Consider the following 12,806-nt stretch of genomic DNA (forward strand, 5'->3'; position numbering starts at 1 on the left):
TGCAGTTGCACTGCTCAGTTCTCTGCCATGTAAGAGTTAAATCATTCTTGTTTCTGTTTATGTAGCCATAGCCACACCTTCCCTGGCATCAGATGTTAACTTGCTTTAGAAGATTCTATCTCCTGCTCTGTAAATTAAAATGTAATAACACTCAGGAGGCTCTGCAGGGTCTGGAAGGCTATAAAATGAGCCGGAGATAAAACAAAATCTATATTAAGCAGAATATGCAATAAAGAAGTTTGTACATTAGATCTCTCTTTATCAGAAGTGTTTAGGAAAGTTGTGATAGTCACATGCAGGGAGGTGTTTCTAGGGATGCATAAACAATGTAATTGAACTCCCAAATGGCAGAGCATTGAGCAGTGACACTACAGGGGCATGATCTATACACCAAAACTGCTTCGTTAAGCTAAAGTTGTTTTGGTGCCTAGAATCCAATAAACAGCAAAAGAGTGATATTTTTGCTGTAACATTAGGATTACTGCTAAAGGAGTAACGAATGTTTATTATGTTTTGAGTTATGAGGGAAAACAGATTAATTTTGTTGACAGAGAATATGCAAGGCTAACATAATGAATGGGTAAGGTTTGTTACCCACTAAAAAAACTAATAGACCAAATTTAAAGCATTACAGATGTTGTGAAGTCCAAAAATGTGTGTTTTTGTAACAACCCAGACTTCGGATTATTTAAATGTTCTTGAAAAGCCATGTGGAAACATGATCACGAAAATAAAATTCTATCCTGTCACTGATTTGGCATTCCTCGTCTGCCCTGATATTTTTCTAGCTTTCGATGTTCTGTGGTATAAATGAATGTGGAAAAAAAAAAGATTTTAGTGTCGTGGGAGGAAGAGGGAGGTTGCACTGAGACCTCCTTGTGTACGTTACAAGCCATTGACTGCTATAACGATCTCAGTAGGAGATGTTGGTTTATAGTCTGACGTCAGTTCTTTGTATCTGTGTAAATATTTTTTTTTATCACGGGAAGAATTCCTTAATGCATACTTGTAAAAAACAAAAAAACAAAGAGAGAGAAGAAAAATAAATCTGTTGATGGAAAAGTGTGTTATATTATAAAAACTCGGACAGATATCTAAAGCAACTCTTAGTAACAATAGTAGCTATGTGTGTACTGGTATATAATCACTTGACAGAAATATTTAAAGTATCTATAAGTAGCTGCTTGTCTTAATAAAATTAAGTTCAAAAAAAGCACAAATGAAAATAATAAAAATATAATAGTAATTTAACCCCTTAAGGACACAACTTCTGGAATAAAAGGGAATCATGACAGAATATTTCAGTCATGTGTCCTTAAGGGGTTAAATGCCGACCAAGGATAACTAATAAAAATCACAAATATTCAAGATGTTTTCCTAAATTGTGGGCTTAAAATAGCACCAAAAATAGTTTTTCCAAAACAAGTTTAAAGGTAGACTCCCAATAGATTGAGGTACTCAAGTTTAGGACTGACCCCTAAATATTTAATGCAATTTATTCATTATGTTAAGATACAAATACTATGTTGCCATGTTAATATCCCATTATATTTTCCTGCGCATGTACCTTGCTATTTAAAAACGCGGACAACTTTGGTCAGTTAATGAGTGGTCTGGAATTTTCATTATGTTTATGTTTTTGGGGTCATTAGCGTGAGGAAAGACGTGGTACAAAAAGGGCCTTTACATCTTTTCTTATGGAAATTCATTAGACTAAAGGACAGCATGACTCCACTCCACTTTTATGGCATTGGATATTTTCTGCCTCATTTTGCAGCTGTTAGTTACCTACAATGGTAAATTCCAAGAAATCACTTAACTCTTGTCTTTGTCCTATGGGATTAAAACTGGGATTTGAGACAGATGTAGCACATAGTATTTCTATATTCAAGAGCCACATGTGGGTTATTATATAATCACTAGTTTGTAGCCAGGTTTATAATTGTAGATTACGTTCCTGGGGAACCTATTTGGGATGCTAAGTCTGAGCTGGTTCTATCGCTAAGTAAAAGCTCATTTTAACTGACTGAGCGTTTACTTAACTTCCCACCAGTGCTTGATACTTATAGATACTTTAAATATTTCTGTCCAGTGATAATATACCAGTACACACAGAGCTACTATTGTTACTAAGAGTTGCTTTAGATATCGCTTATTTATTTAAAGCATTCATATGAATTAGAGGTGGCCTTCAACCATAGTTTATGATTCACTCTGTTTTTTTTTTTGTTTCAATAAACTGTACAAGTTTTGATATATACCTAGCATATCGTGAGAGATTCAGATATACAGACACACCTTGAAATCCTTTAACAAAATTAAGTTTTTAGCAACCATTTCCGTAGGCTCCATTAAATCACGTCCTTCCAGTGCTCCTCTGAGAGGTCTGGTTAGGGGACCATCCATCCAGTATGGCAGCTCAATGTGATCTACACAACCAGAACACATAGCGTTAAAGGGGCCCATGTGGGTCTGGTACTCGTCCAGGCCCCTGACCTTGGTATGGGCTGTAATGCCATAATGGCAGCCATGATGGCAGTGTGTAGTTAAAAAACACTAAACAACAAAACCACTGCATCTTACTGGAGTAGTTATGTTGCCTAGAGTGTCCTGGAGTCATCTCGTGGTATGTTAATAAGCCAGTTAGGAATGATTGCATACAATTTTTTAATTTTTAAAACTTATTTATTAGTGGTATTTATAAAGCGCCAACAGATTCCGCAGCGCTGGACAAATGGGAAAAAGACAATACAATTAGAACAGACCAATAATACAGGTCGAGGGCCCTGCCCGTAAGCTTACAATCTGATTGTGAATTTCACACTTCCATATTATCAGTGTCAATTTAGTCCAACTTGGATGATGTACAAAGCAGAACCGAAACCCAATGACAGTGAGCTGTAATGGTTATGTCTCTTACAATGTCCCTTTGAGTCAAGTCAGATGTGTAAAGGATTTTGTTTGTTTAGTTTAGTGTATCTGAAAGAGTTGATATCTAACCCTAGGAACCGTGATAGGAACAAAAAAGTCAACTCTAAAAAGATTAGGGAAAAAATAATAACGTTAACCAAAAATACAATTATTTTCATACACTTTATCCTCTACCTGATAATAAGTAGCAACTAAAATGTTTAGAAAGTGTAGGGAAGCATGGAAAGGATGGCTTTACAATATATACCGCCCTCTGTGACAATACCTAGGATGAATTCCTATAATTCTCTCTGGACAAGTGCACTATAAGAAGTAACTGAAGAAACATAGAATGTGACGGCAGATAAGAACTATTCTGCCCAATTTTCTAAATACTTTCATTAGTCCGTGACTTTATCTTAAGTATAGGATAACAAAGTATTTAACCAAGAAAGGTATATTTAGATTACTCTGGTTTCCAAGTATGTCTTGGGGATGTTACATTTGCCAAACATCCAGGGGTTGTTACTATTACCCAATTCATACTCAAATTCAATTCAGTACTCATTTTTACTACCTCGGAAAGATAAGGGGGTGAGTCAACCCTGCTGGGATTTGAACCTGCAACCTAGTGATTCTAGTGATGATGAATTAGCCCACTGAGCTACCTCACCAGCAAGAAAGGTGCTAGTGGTGGTTCCAGTGACAGCGACAGGTCAGGCACCATGAAAGTGTGTTCTATCCAGTCAGACAGAGTGTTAGAAAGGAAGGGAGGTTTTATGCATGTGCATTTCTTATAAAAATGTATTGTATTTCTGTTTGCCTACATTTCTTATAAAAATATATATTGTATTTCTAGGAGCCTAAGATCCAAGATCTTTCCTGCAAAGATTCTCCCGATTTGTTCCAAGATCCATATAGTTCCCTGTCCCACCACAGTCCAATATCTATCTCTTCCACTTCAGCCCTATTTCTTCTTTTCTATCCTAGCCCCATTTATCTTTGCATATATTTTTCTTGTGTTGTATCACATATCATTCTTCATGCCAGGGCCCAGTGTCTCGAGATATATCACGTCAAGTTCCCAGGTATGAAACTGACTGAATTACCGGTAACTTTTATAAGATTAAAAAAAAAAAACAGGTCTACTTTCTAATGTGTTCTTACATAGCGCTAAAAAACCCAAGGAGAGAACATCCACTATTTGTCTTTTTCACAGCAGTGAACGGTTGAATTGACTAATTGCAACATTTAGGTCAAGTTCACGATAAAGAAAAAAAATTGCGAGTCGGCGATATTTAATAAATGTATATATTTTAGTCTGAAATTGTAACTTGTTTCCAAATTTGCTGCAGTTTACAGTTTAGTAAATTAATCCCCTAATCTTTTTTTTTTATTAATTTCAATGACAGAATAATGAATGAACTTGATATAAAACAGTTAGTTTCTAGGTGTAACCCAGTAACACTCACTGTAGACCTTTGGGGCAAAAGTAACAGCCTCCATTCCCCTCTGCGTCCCTAAATTTTGGTATTTAATTAAAACACCACTGTCACCGACTTTGCAGAATTTGCAAAGACCCCCAATGGTGACATTACTGCTGGAGATCCAGTGCTCAGGGAGGGGGGGGGGGGGAGGGACAAATAAAGGTGAGTTCTATTTACCTGAACCTGTTCCATGCCAGTGCGGCCATCTTCTTGCGGGTTCTCTTTAGCGCCAGGAGCTGCATACAGCAATAGTACAGAATTGAGGTTTATAGAGAATCCCGCGAGACTGCAAGATAATCCATAGATAGAGCCAATTCCCTGCAGCTGTCACTGATGATGCCACGCTGGATTGACACTTCTAGAAGGCAGGAGTTCCGCCAAGTGTCTAGAAGTGTCAGGCGGAACAAATATACAGAGACAAACTAGTCCGTACTTTGTGAAATTCCAAAACAGTCAAAATGGGTATTTCATAAAGATTCTATCTTTATGAAATACTCAGTTTTGGGGATGGGGGGTTGACAGTGCCGCTTTAAGAACTCTTCCAAACGCTTATCGTGTATAAAATCTCTGTGGATTGTTAGGGGAGGCTGAGAGAGAGAGAAAGAGAGAAAATTGTATGTTTAAAAGATTTTCACTTAGAGGTCTGGTTTCCTTTTTTTTCTGTAGAAAAATGTTTTATGTTATCAATTTCAACCATAGCAGCAGGAGAGCACCGAGTCAGCAAATAAGTGTGGTAGTTTGTTGATCCTGTTAAATAGAGTTCATTTTCCAGCTGTCAGACTCAACGTACAGCGTACAAAAAAAAAAAATGCTTTTGAAATCAAGGGTGCTCCGAAGCAAACATTTATCCCCCAACTTTTTCTTGGGCCTGATTCCAAGCAAACCACTGTAATAAAAAAAAGAAAAATACAAAAATACATACCAGTAACTTTTCACGTAGGACTGAACCAAAGCTCATGAATTTAAAGGGCTTTCTAAGGGCACCGTTATGTAAAGTTGCCCTGTCATTGGCTATTTTATTCTTGGCCTTTTCTTAATATCAAATGTTTTCATAGAATCTTAGTTTTTTCTGATTTACTTTAAACATGTTGCAATTACAATGGCAAGGTGAAAGCATTGACTATTTCTAAGGAACACTGTAGAGTTATGAAAACAAATCTGTTCTCCTATTGCTGTAGTGTTCCTTTCGCTACTTGTAAGCAGGTCCCCCCAGTGCAATAAAAATGAGATAAAATCAAGACTCAATTACCTTTTTCCAGCTCTGGGCCTTTCTTTGCTCTGTGTTCACCTCTCCTCCACCAGTGACACCACAGAGGAGGCATGGCATCCTTCGTAATATCCAACTCTATGAGGAGTATTGGGGACCTAATGCACAGATGCGGCAAGCGCCTTATGTGTTATTTGGTAATTTATTTTAATCAATGCTTTCCATTGACGCTTACGCGTCACATGACATGTTTTACATGGTCAGTGCAGCAACATCACCTGTAGTGGCTGCCATAGTGGCATCCGTTAGAGGAGGACTTAAAGGGACACTCCACTGACCAAATACAAAGGAAAAGAAAAACTACTCTTCAGTAGATATACCCCAAATGAAAACAAACATGCCTCTAATTATGATTTTTTTTATTGGGGTATATTTAACCCCTTAAGGACCAAACTTCTGAAATAAAAGGGAATCATAACATGCCACACATGTAATGTGTCTTTAAGGGGTTAAAACAGCTTTTAAAACCTGCAGTTCCCTTGTCTACAGCCTTTGCAAGCCAAACTTCCTAACCCCGCCCAGACTTTCTGTGGCTGTCCAATCACAGACTTTCCACTTCGGCTCAATGAGAAGTCTTTGCAAGACAGGTGCTCTGGGCAATTGCTTGCCTTAGTTTAGCTTCACTGAGCTAACCAAACCAGGAAATAATAGGACCAGCTGTCTGCTTGAAAGTCAGGGAGATGTAAAATGGTTAATTTATAAAAGAACCAATTTCTATGAGATCGTCACTTTTTGTAAAATGACAAAAAGATGACACACCCATTTCAGCAAGTTAAAGTGCTTTGAGGGTATGGAGTGTCCGTTAAACACTATAATGTAAAGATGATTTTTTTTTTTTTTTTTTTTTACATTCCAGGTTATTGGGAAAGGGACACTGCACCCAAACTATTTCATTGAGATGAAGTTGTCTGGGTGACAATAGTATCCCTTTAATAGCAAAGCGTTAATGGTGATGCACTTATAAGAGCTCAGCAAGTTTTTTTAAATGAAGCCCATAGACATTTGAGATGTTGGGTTAAGCTGTTCCCCACCTTTACATTCCCTAACCTCTTGAATTCAGGTGCAGCGTTAGTTAATGTGCATAGCACATTAGCACCAAAACAATCCAAAGGGCACTATACAACTTTAGCTTATTGTATTTGTTCTGTTGAGTATAATCAGTCCCTGCTGGATTTGTTCAGTAAAAAACTGTCTTTTCAGAAAAAATTTAGTGTTTACTTTACAGCCTAGGAATATCTCCAGTGACCATTCCTCAGATGACTACTATAGGAGCTTCCTGGGGGCAGTGATGCATAGTGTGCAGCAGTGCCATTGAATGTCTCCACCCTCTGCATGGAAAAACGTAACTTTCCTCATAGAGATGCATTGATTCAATGCATCTCTATGAGAAGATGCTGATTGGCCAGGGCTGTGTTTGGTTTATGTGGGCTCTGCCCCGATCTGCCTTCTTGACAATCTCAGCCAATCCAATGCTTTCCTGTGGGATCAAACTGTGTCAATAACACATTTTGTTTCATTAAACACTTCTTAACCAAAGTAGTCTTCTGTGTAGTTCAGATACCCCTAAAGTGAGCACAGTAGCTTGTAATGTGACAGATTAACCTGAATTTTGAAAAAAATATATATTAAAATGTAGAAACTGATGCTAATATAGGCCAGCTGTGAGAATTTTTCTGAATCAGTTATTTTAGGTTCAGTTTTTCCATCCAGACTTATTTCATTACAATTCAGAGTTTAGTGAGTTACCCTAAAGGGTTGTTGCCCTAATACCTAATACCTAATACTGATTGTAAAAAAATTATACAGATAATCTTAAACTTTTCTACACAAGATACATTGTAAAGCAACATCATTGCAGTCACATTGTCAATGCAATGCAAGCAAGCATGATGAAGTAGCAAGTATAATGTTTCATCAAGTATGTTCATATTCCTGAGAGACAAAGATTAGAATCAATTTGAATTAATACTAAAGAATTCACAGTTACTGCCATACAACTGTACATTGGAAGAAAAAAAAAAAAATTAGGTTAACTGCAAGCAGCTAGATCAGGGGTGGGGAACCTGCAGCCTTAAGGCCACATGTTTTAGGTCCTTAACCCCTTAAGGACACATGACATGTGTGACATGTCATGATTCCCTTTTATTCCATAAGTTTGGTCCTTAAGGGGTTAAGGGAAAAATATAGTGCCAGGAAAACAAACTTGTTTTCCTGGCACATTAGCTTCCCCTTCTGTCAATGCCCCCTCCCGTGGTTCTGAAGGGGTTAATAACCCCTTCAATCACTTACCTGGGTCCAGCGCAGATGTCCCTCTGCGCTGGCTCAGCTCCGCCCACGCTCCTCGCCTGCCGCAGGCTGCTGGTGGGGGAGACCTAATCCACATGCACAGCAATAGCCTTGCATGCGCGCATTAGACCACCCCATAGGAAAGCATTATTCAATACTTTCCTATGGGGATTCCAGCGACGCTCGACGTCCTCATGCAGAGCGTCAGGGCGTTGAATGTCATTTAAAACCCTTTTGATGCTCTTAGAACACGGAAGCACCATCTAGTGGCTGTCTGAGAGACAGCCACTAGAGGTGGGATTAGCCCTGTAATCAAAACACTGCGGTTTCTCCAAAACTGCAGTGTTTTGACTAACAGGGCTAAGGGGAGAGGGGCAAGGCACCCAGACCACTCCAATGGGCAGAAGTGGTCTGGGTGCCTACAGTGTCCCTTTAAATATGGTCTTTTGACTGAATTGAAATTTTACAGAAGAAATCCTTTTATTTTATTAATGCATTTTTGTTCGTCTTTTATATTTTTTTTAGTTTTTTTTGTCAATTCTTTATTTTGGTGATGACAGTTACATTGCGACCGGTATGCATTGTGTGGCTTGCGCAGAAGCCCGATGGTGTCTTGGTAACCGTCTGATTTTTTTTTTGTAACATGTATATCATGTATAAAAGACATATAAAAAAACAAGCATAATAAATGTAATAAACATACGTCTTTTATATATATTTTTTTTTTATGTATTTAAAATATCAAAGAATAAAATAAGTTTCAGCTAGAAAATTGACGGACACAATTCGAACATTAGTAAACCATAAGGGGCTGAATTGACGGCTGCTATGCTCATGATTTAGTTCCAAAGTCCCTCGTCTGACTGGAATCACTACTGCATGAAGCTGATTGGAAAGAGGTTTAGGATTTGGTGGTCGAGTACGATTTACCCTTTAATGTTATATAAGATGAATCCGACAGTTTGTGATTGTGTAATGCTTAGAAAACAGGGATTGTTCACAGCTCTGTCTACCCGTACTCACAATTTCAATCACTTCATTCCTTCTATATGTTTCTAGGAAACCAGATTGTTCCGTGGTACAGTATCTGAGTAATGTGACGAGCAGTGAACTCTCAAAGCTTATGGAACATATTTCTTGCTCGTTCATTATATGTAGTTGGGGGAGCAGATAGGGCTGTCATTTCATTGTGAGGCCCGATGAGTTCCAAACCATGGTTTTCCCATTTTCCATCTGTATAAAATTATTATTTAAATTTTTTAATTTTTTTTTAAGTACTTCAACCCAACTACGTGTTTTTGCAGTCAAACAGTGTCTGAATTAAATGTGCAACCATGTCTCCTCCTTGAATAAAGCCTGGGCAGCATTCTTATGCCAAATAACTTTGTCGAAGTAGATTAATACTTTCTTTAAAATACAAAATAAAAAGTTGTGAATTATTGAGAGTCCTTCTTTCTCTACACCAAACCCACATGTGAAGCATTGCACATATCTGTTAAACCACAACAGATAATATGAATTTGTGAGTCTGATTCACTTGGCAGGGGACATGCATTTAGAAGCTGCATGCCAGCTACAGAATTGCCAATGTAAATTAATAGTGCTATTTCCTGGGTAGATTTGTAAAAACAAAGCCTACACACTTTGAAGTATTATTTTTGAAAACATTACTTAAAGTTATATTTTACTTTAAAATATAAAAATCAGTCTTTGCTTGTCCTTTTATTCCACTGCAAAACCAAATAGTTAAATAGACAGCAAGCTCTTGGGCCTAGTCCATCCCCCATCTTTGCCTTATGTATACCTCTTGTCTTCATTAAAGAAACATTCCATACCCCTAAAGCACTATAGATTGCTGAAAATATTTATGTGTGAAGAGATTCTTAATTGAAATTGACACTTTTAAAAATTAACCTGGTTACTCTCTCATGTCAATCAAGCAACTGGTCCTGTTAATTCCTGGTTGTTTTGGCTCAGTGGAGCTAAGCTCAAGAGGCAGCAATTGCCCAGAGCACCTGCCTTGCAAAGACTTCACAAAGAGCTGCATTTGGAAGTCTGTGATCGGACAGCCACAGAAGACCCGAGTAAAATAAATTATAATGAAATACATGCACGTTTTTATGGTAAATCGAATAAACAGTGATTTTTAAAATTTATTTTGTATTTGGGCAGTGGAGTGTCCCTTTAACCCCTTAAGGACACATGACATGTCTGACACGTCATGATTCCCTTTTATTCCAGAAGTTTGGTCCTTAAGGGGTTAAGATTCACTGAATATATAGCACTTTTTTAAAACATCTGATTCTTCTTAAAGCGGCCCTGTCATCTCTAGACACTTTTTCATTATTTCATAAAGATATAATTTTGCTAAGCCACTTATTTCATTGAAACGCCAGTGCAATCAAAACATATTATAAGACAAAGTATTGACGGCTTTGTCTTATTGGCAATGCTAAAATTGACAAAAAGCAGAGCATCCGCCATCTACTCCCACATCTGCCATTAGACACTTTGATGTTGCAGGTGATGCCAGCTTCCGGTGGAGAAAACAAAATATATAGTGTCCACAAAGGGAGAGCTTCTGGTAAATCAATCACCTTCCACCCCCCTGCCAACACCTGCTACTGCACACAAACCAGACATGTCACCACAGGTGGTCTTAGCAAAATATCCAACGATCCCCAAAGATGACAGAGCTTCTTTAGGGGGACGTGCATCACTTTAAGGCAACTGTTCCATTTAAAAGCCTTAGCTTTAAATGAGAGAATTACCTAACATTGTAGGCTGAAAAAAACAAACTGGTAAATATAATTTTAAAAAAACAACTCTGTTTCTTCTTTCTTATGCTTTCTACACCCACGCCAGGTGGGGGCGACTGACGTAACCAATCAGTGTCTTATCCCTAGGAAATTGGAATACTGCAAAAGTGCATCGGGCATGCAAAACAGAGCCACACGTATGCAGTTGAAGATCTCTTCAGCTTGCAACATCCTGGTACGGGGAGAAAAGAGGGAGTCTGATCAGTGTCATTCATGTAGTGTAGGCTCCAGTGTTGGGTTTTCTGTCCTGCTGTGTTAGTCAGATCAAGTAGACTGGGAAGCTTTGTGCAGCTACTCAATGATGTCCTGTTTCTGTCATTAGAGAACTGGTCTGGACTGGATTAGTGGGTGGGTAAGTGGGCTTAAGAAACCCCCATAACTGAGAGTGCGTTATTAAGGTTTATTACCTTATTACTTTTCTTGTTTGTTTTTTTTACTTTATTTTGGTTTGTATTTTTTAGAAGTGTTTAAAAGTGTTTGCTTGCTGGTTTGAAAATGCATGTCCCTTTCAAGAGGAACTGTCGCCTCCTTAGTTTCAGCTCAGATAGATAGCTAAAACTATTCGTGGTGCAAAATATTTATTTCTTAATTTTTACAGATTATTTTATTTTCATTTACATGCTTTGTCCATTAACACTGGGCAACGCATTTAAATTAGTTATGTATGAACAGCATATGCTAGCATACAGCACTGCTGGACAAAACACAGTGTGCACACGAGTGTGTCCAAGGCATCACGCAATGACAACGTTGCCCAGAAGAAGGGCGTTTTGTGTAGGCAAGTAAACGTTTTACTTATGAACGCTGATTTATTCACGTTGGTGAATTCAACAATGGCACTTGCCAAGGTGAAGGAATAAGGAAATATAAAAACACTAATTTGTCCTAAATTTTACCAAACTGGTTTTCCTTTCAATACAATTCACTGTTTGAGGAATACACCCCCACGTTTAGAGAACAGACCCCTCAATAATGTTTAAAGGAACACTATAGTCACCTAAATTACTTTAGCTAAATAAAGCAGTTTTAGTGTATAGATCATTCCCCTGCAATTTCACTGCTCAATTCACTGTCATTTAGGAGTTAAATCACTGTGTTTCTGTTTATGCAGCCCTAGCCACACCTCCCCTGGCTATGATTGACAGAGCCTGCATGGAAAAAAAAAACTGGTTTAACTTTCAAACAGATGTAATTTACCTTAAATAATTGTATCTCAATCTCTAAATTGAACTTTAATCACATACAGGAGGCTCTTGTAGGGTCTAGCAAGCTATTAACATAGCAGGGGATAAGAAAATCACTTAAAGTGGTCACTTAAACAGAATTTGCAATAAAGAAAGCCTAAATAGGGCTCTCTTTACAGGAAGTGTTTATGGAAGGCTGTGCAAGTCACATGCAGGGAGGTGTGACTAGGGTTCATAAACAAAGGGATTTAACTTCTAAATGGCAGAGGATTGAGCAGTGAGGCTGCAGGGGCATGTTCTATACACCAAAACTGCTTCATTAAGCTAAAGTTGTTCAGGTGACTGTAGTGTCCCTTTAAGCCAGTTAGCTAAAACCTCTGTCAATAATGCAGACTGCTCTTTTCATAGATATAAAAAGCAGGCTAAGTGTTAACTGTTTTCTAGGGAAAGAAACATATTGTAATAAAAGAATTTAATATATAAAGGAATATAACAGAAGTGGATATTACTTCAATTTACATCTTTTTTTATGCACAAACTGCGGTGGAATATGTTATAGTGATGTTCAATCTCAAATTTCGTCTCAGTACATTGAATGCGATATAAAGCAAAGCACTCATTACGAATTGAAACGTAGTTCTTAATGTATTTAGAGAGCTCGCTGTGTTCCTCACTTACAAACTACCGACTTTTAAAGGATTCATTCCTCGGAATAATTAGACACAAATCGAAATGTATTTGTCTCCTGCCAGAAGTAGTCTGTGCATTTACTTGCAATATGTATAGAATAATGAAAATGACGTCACAAGGAACTGCCTTTTTGCATTATTGTCTCGGCCTTTATCTGCACAAT

Source organism: Pelobates fuscus, chromosome 2, assembly GCF_036172605.1.
Source record: "Pelobates fuscus isolate aPelFus1 chromosome 2, aPelFus1.pri, whole genome shotgun sequence".
Classification (NCBI taxonomy): domain Eukaryota; kingdom Metazoa; phylum Chordata; class Amphibia; order Anura; family Pelobatidae; genus Pelobates; species Pelobates fuscus.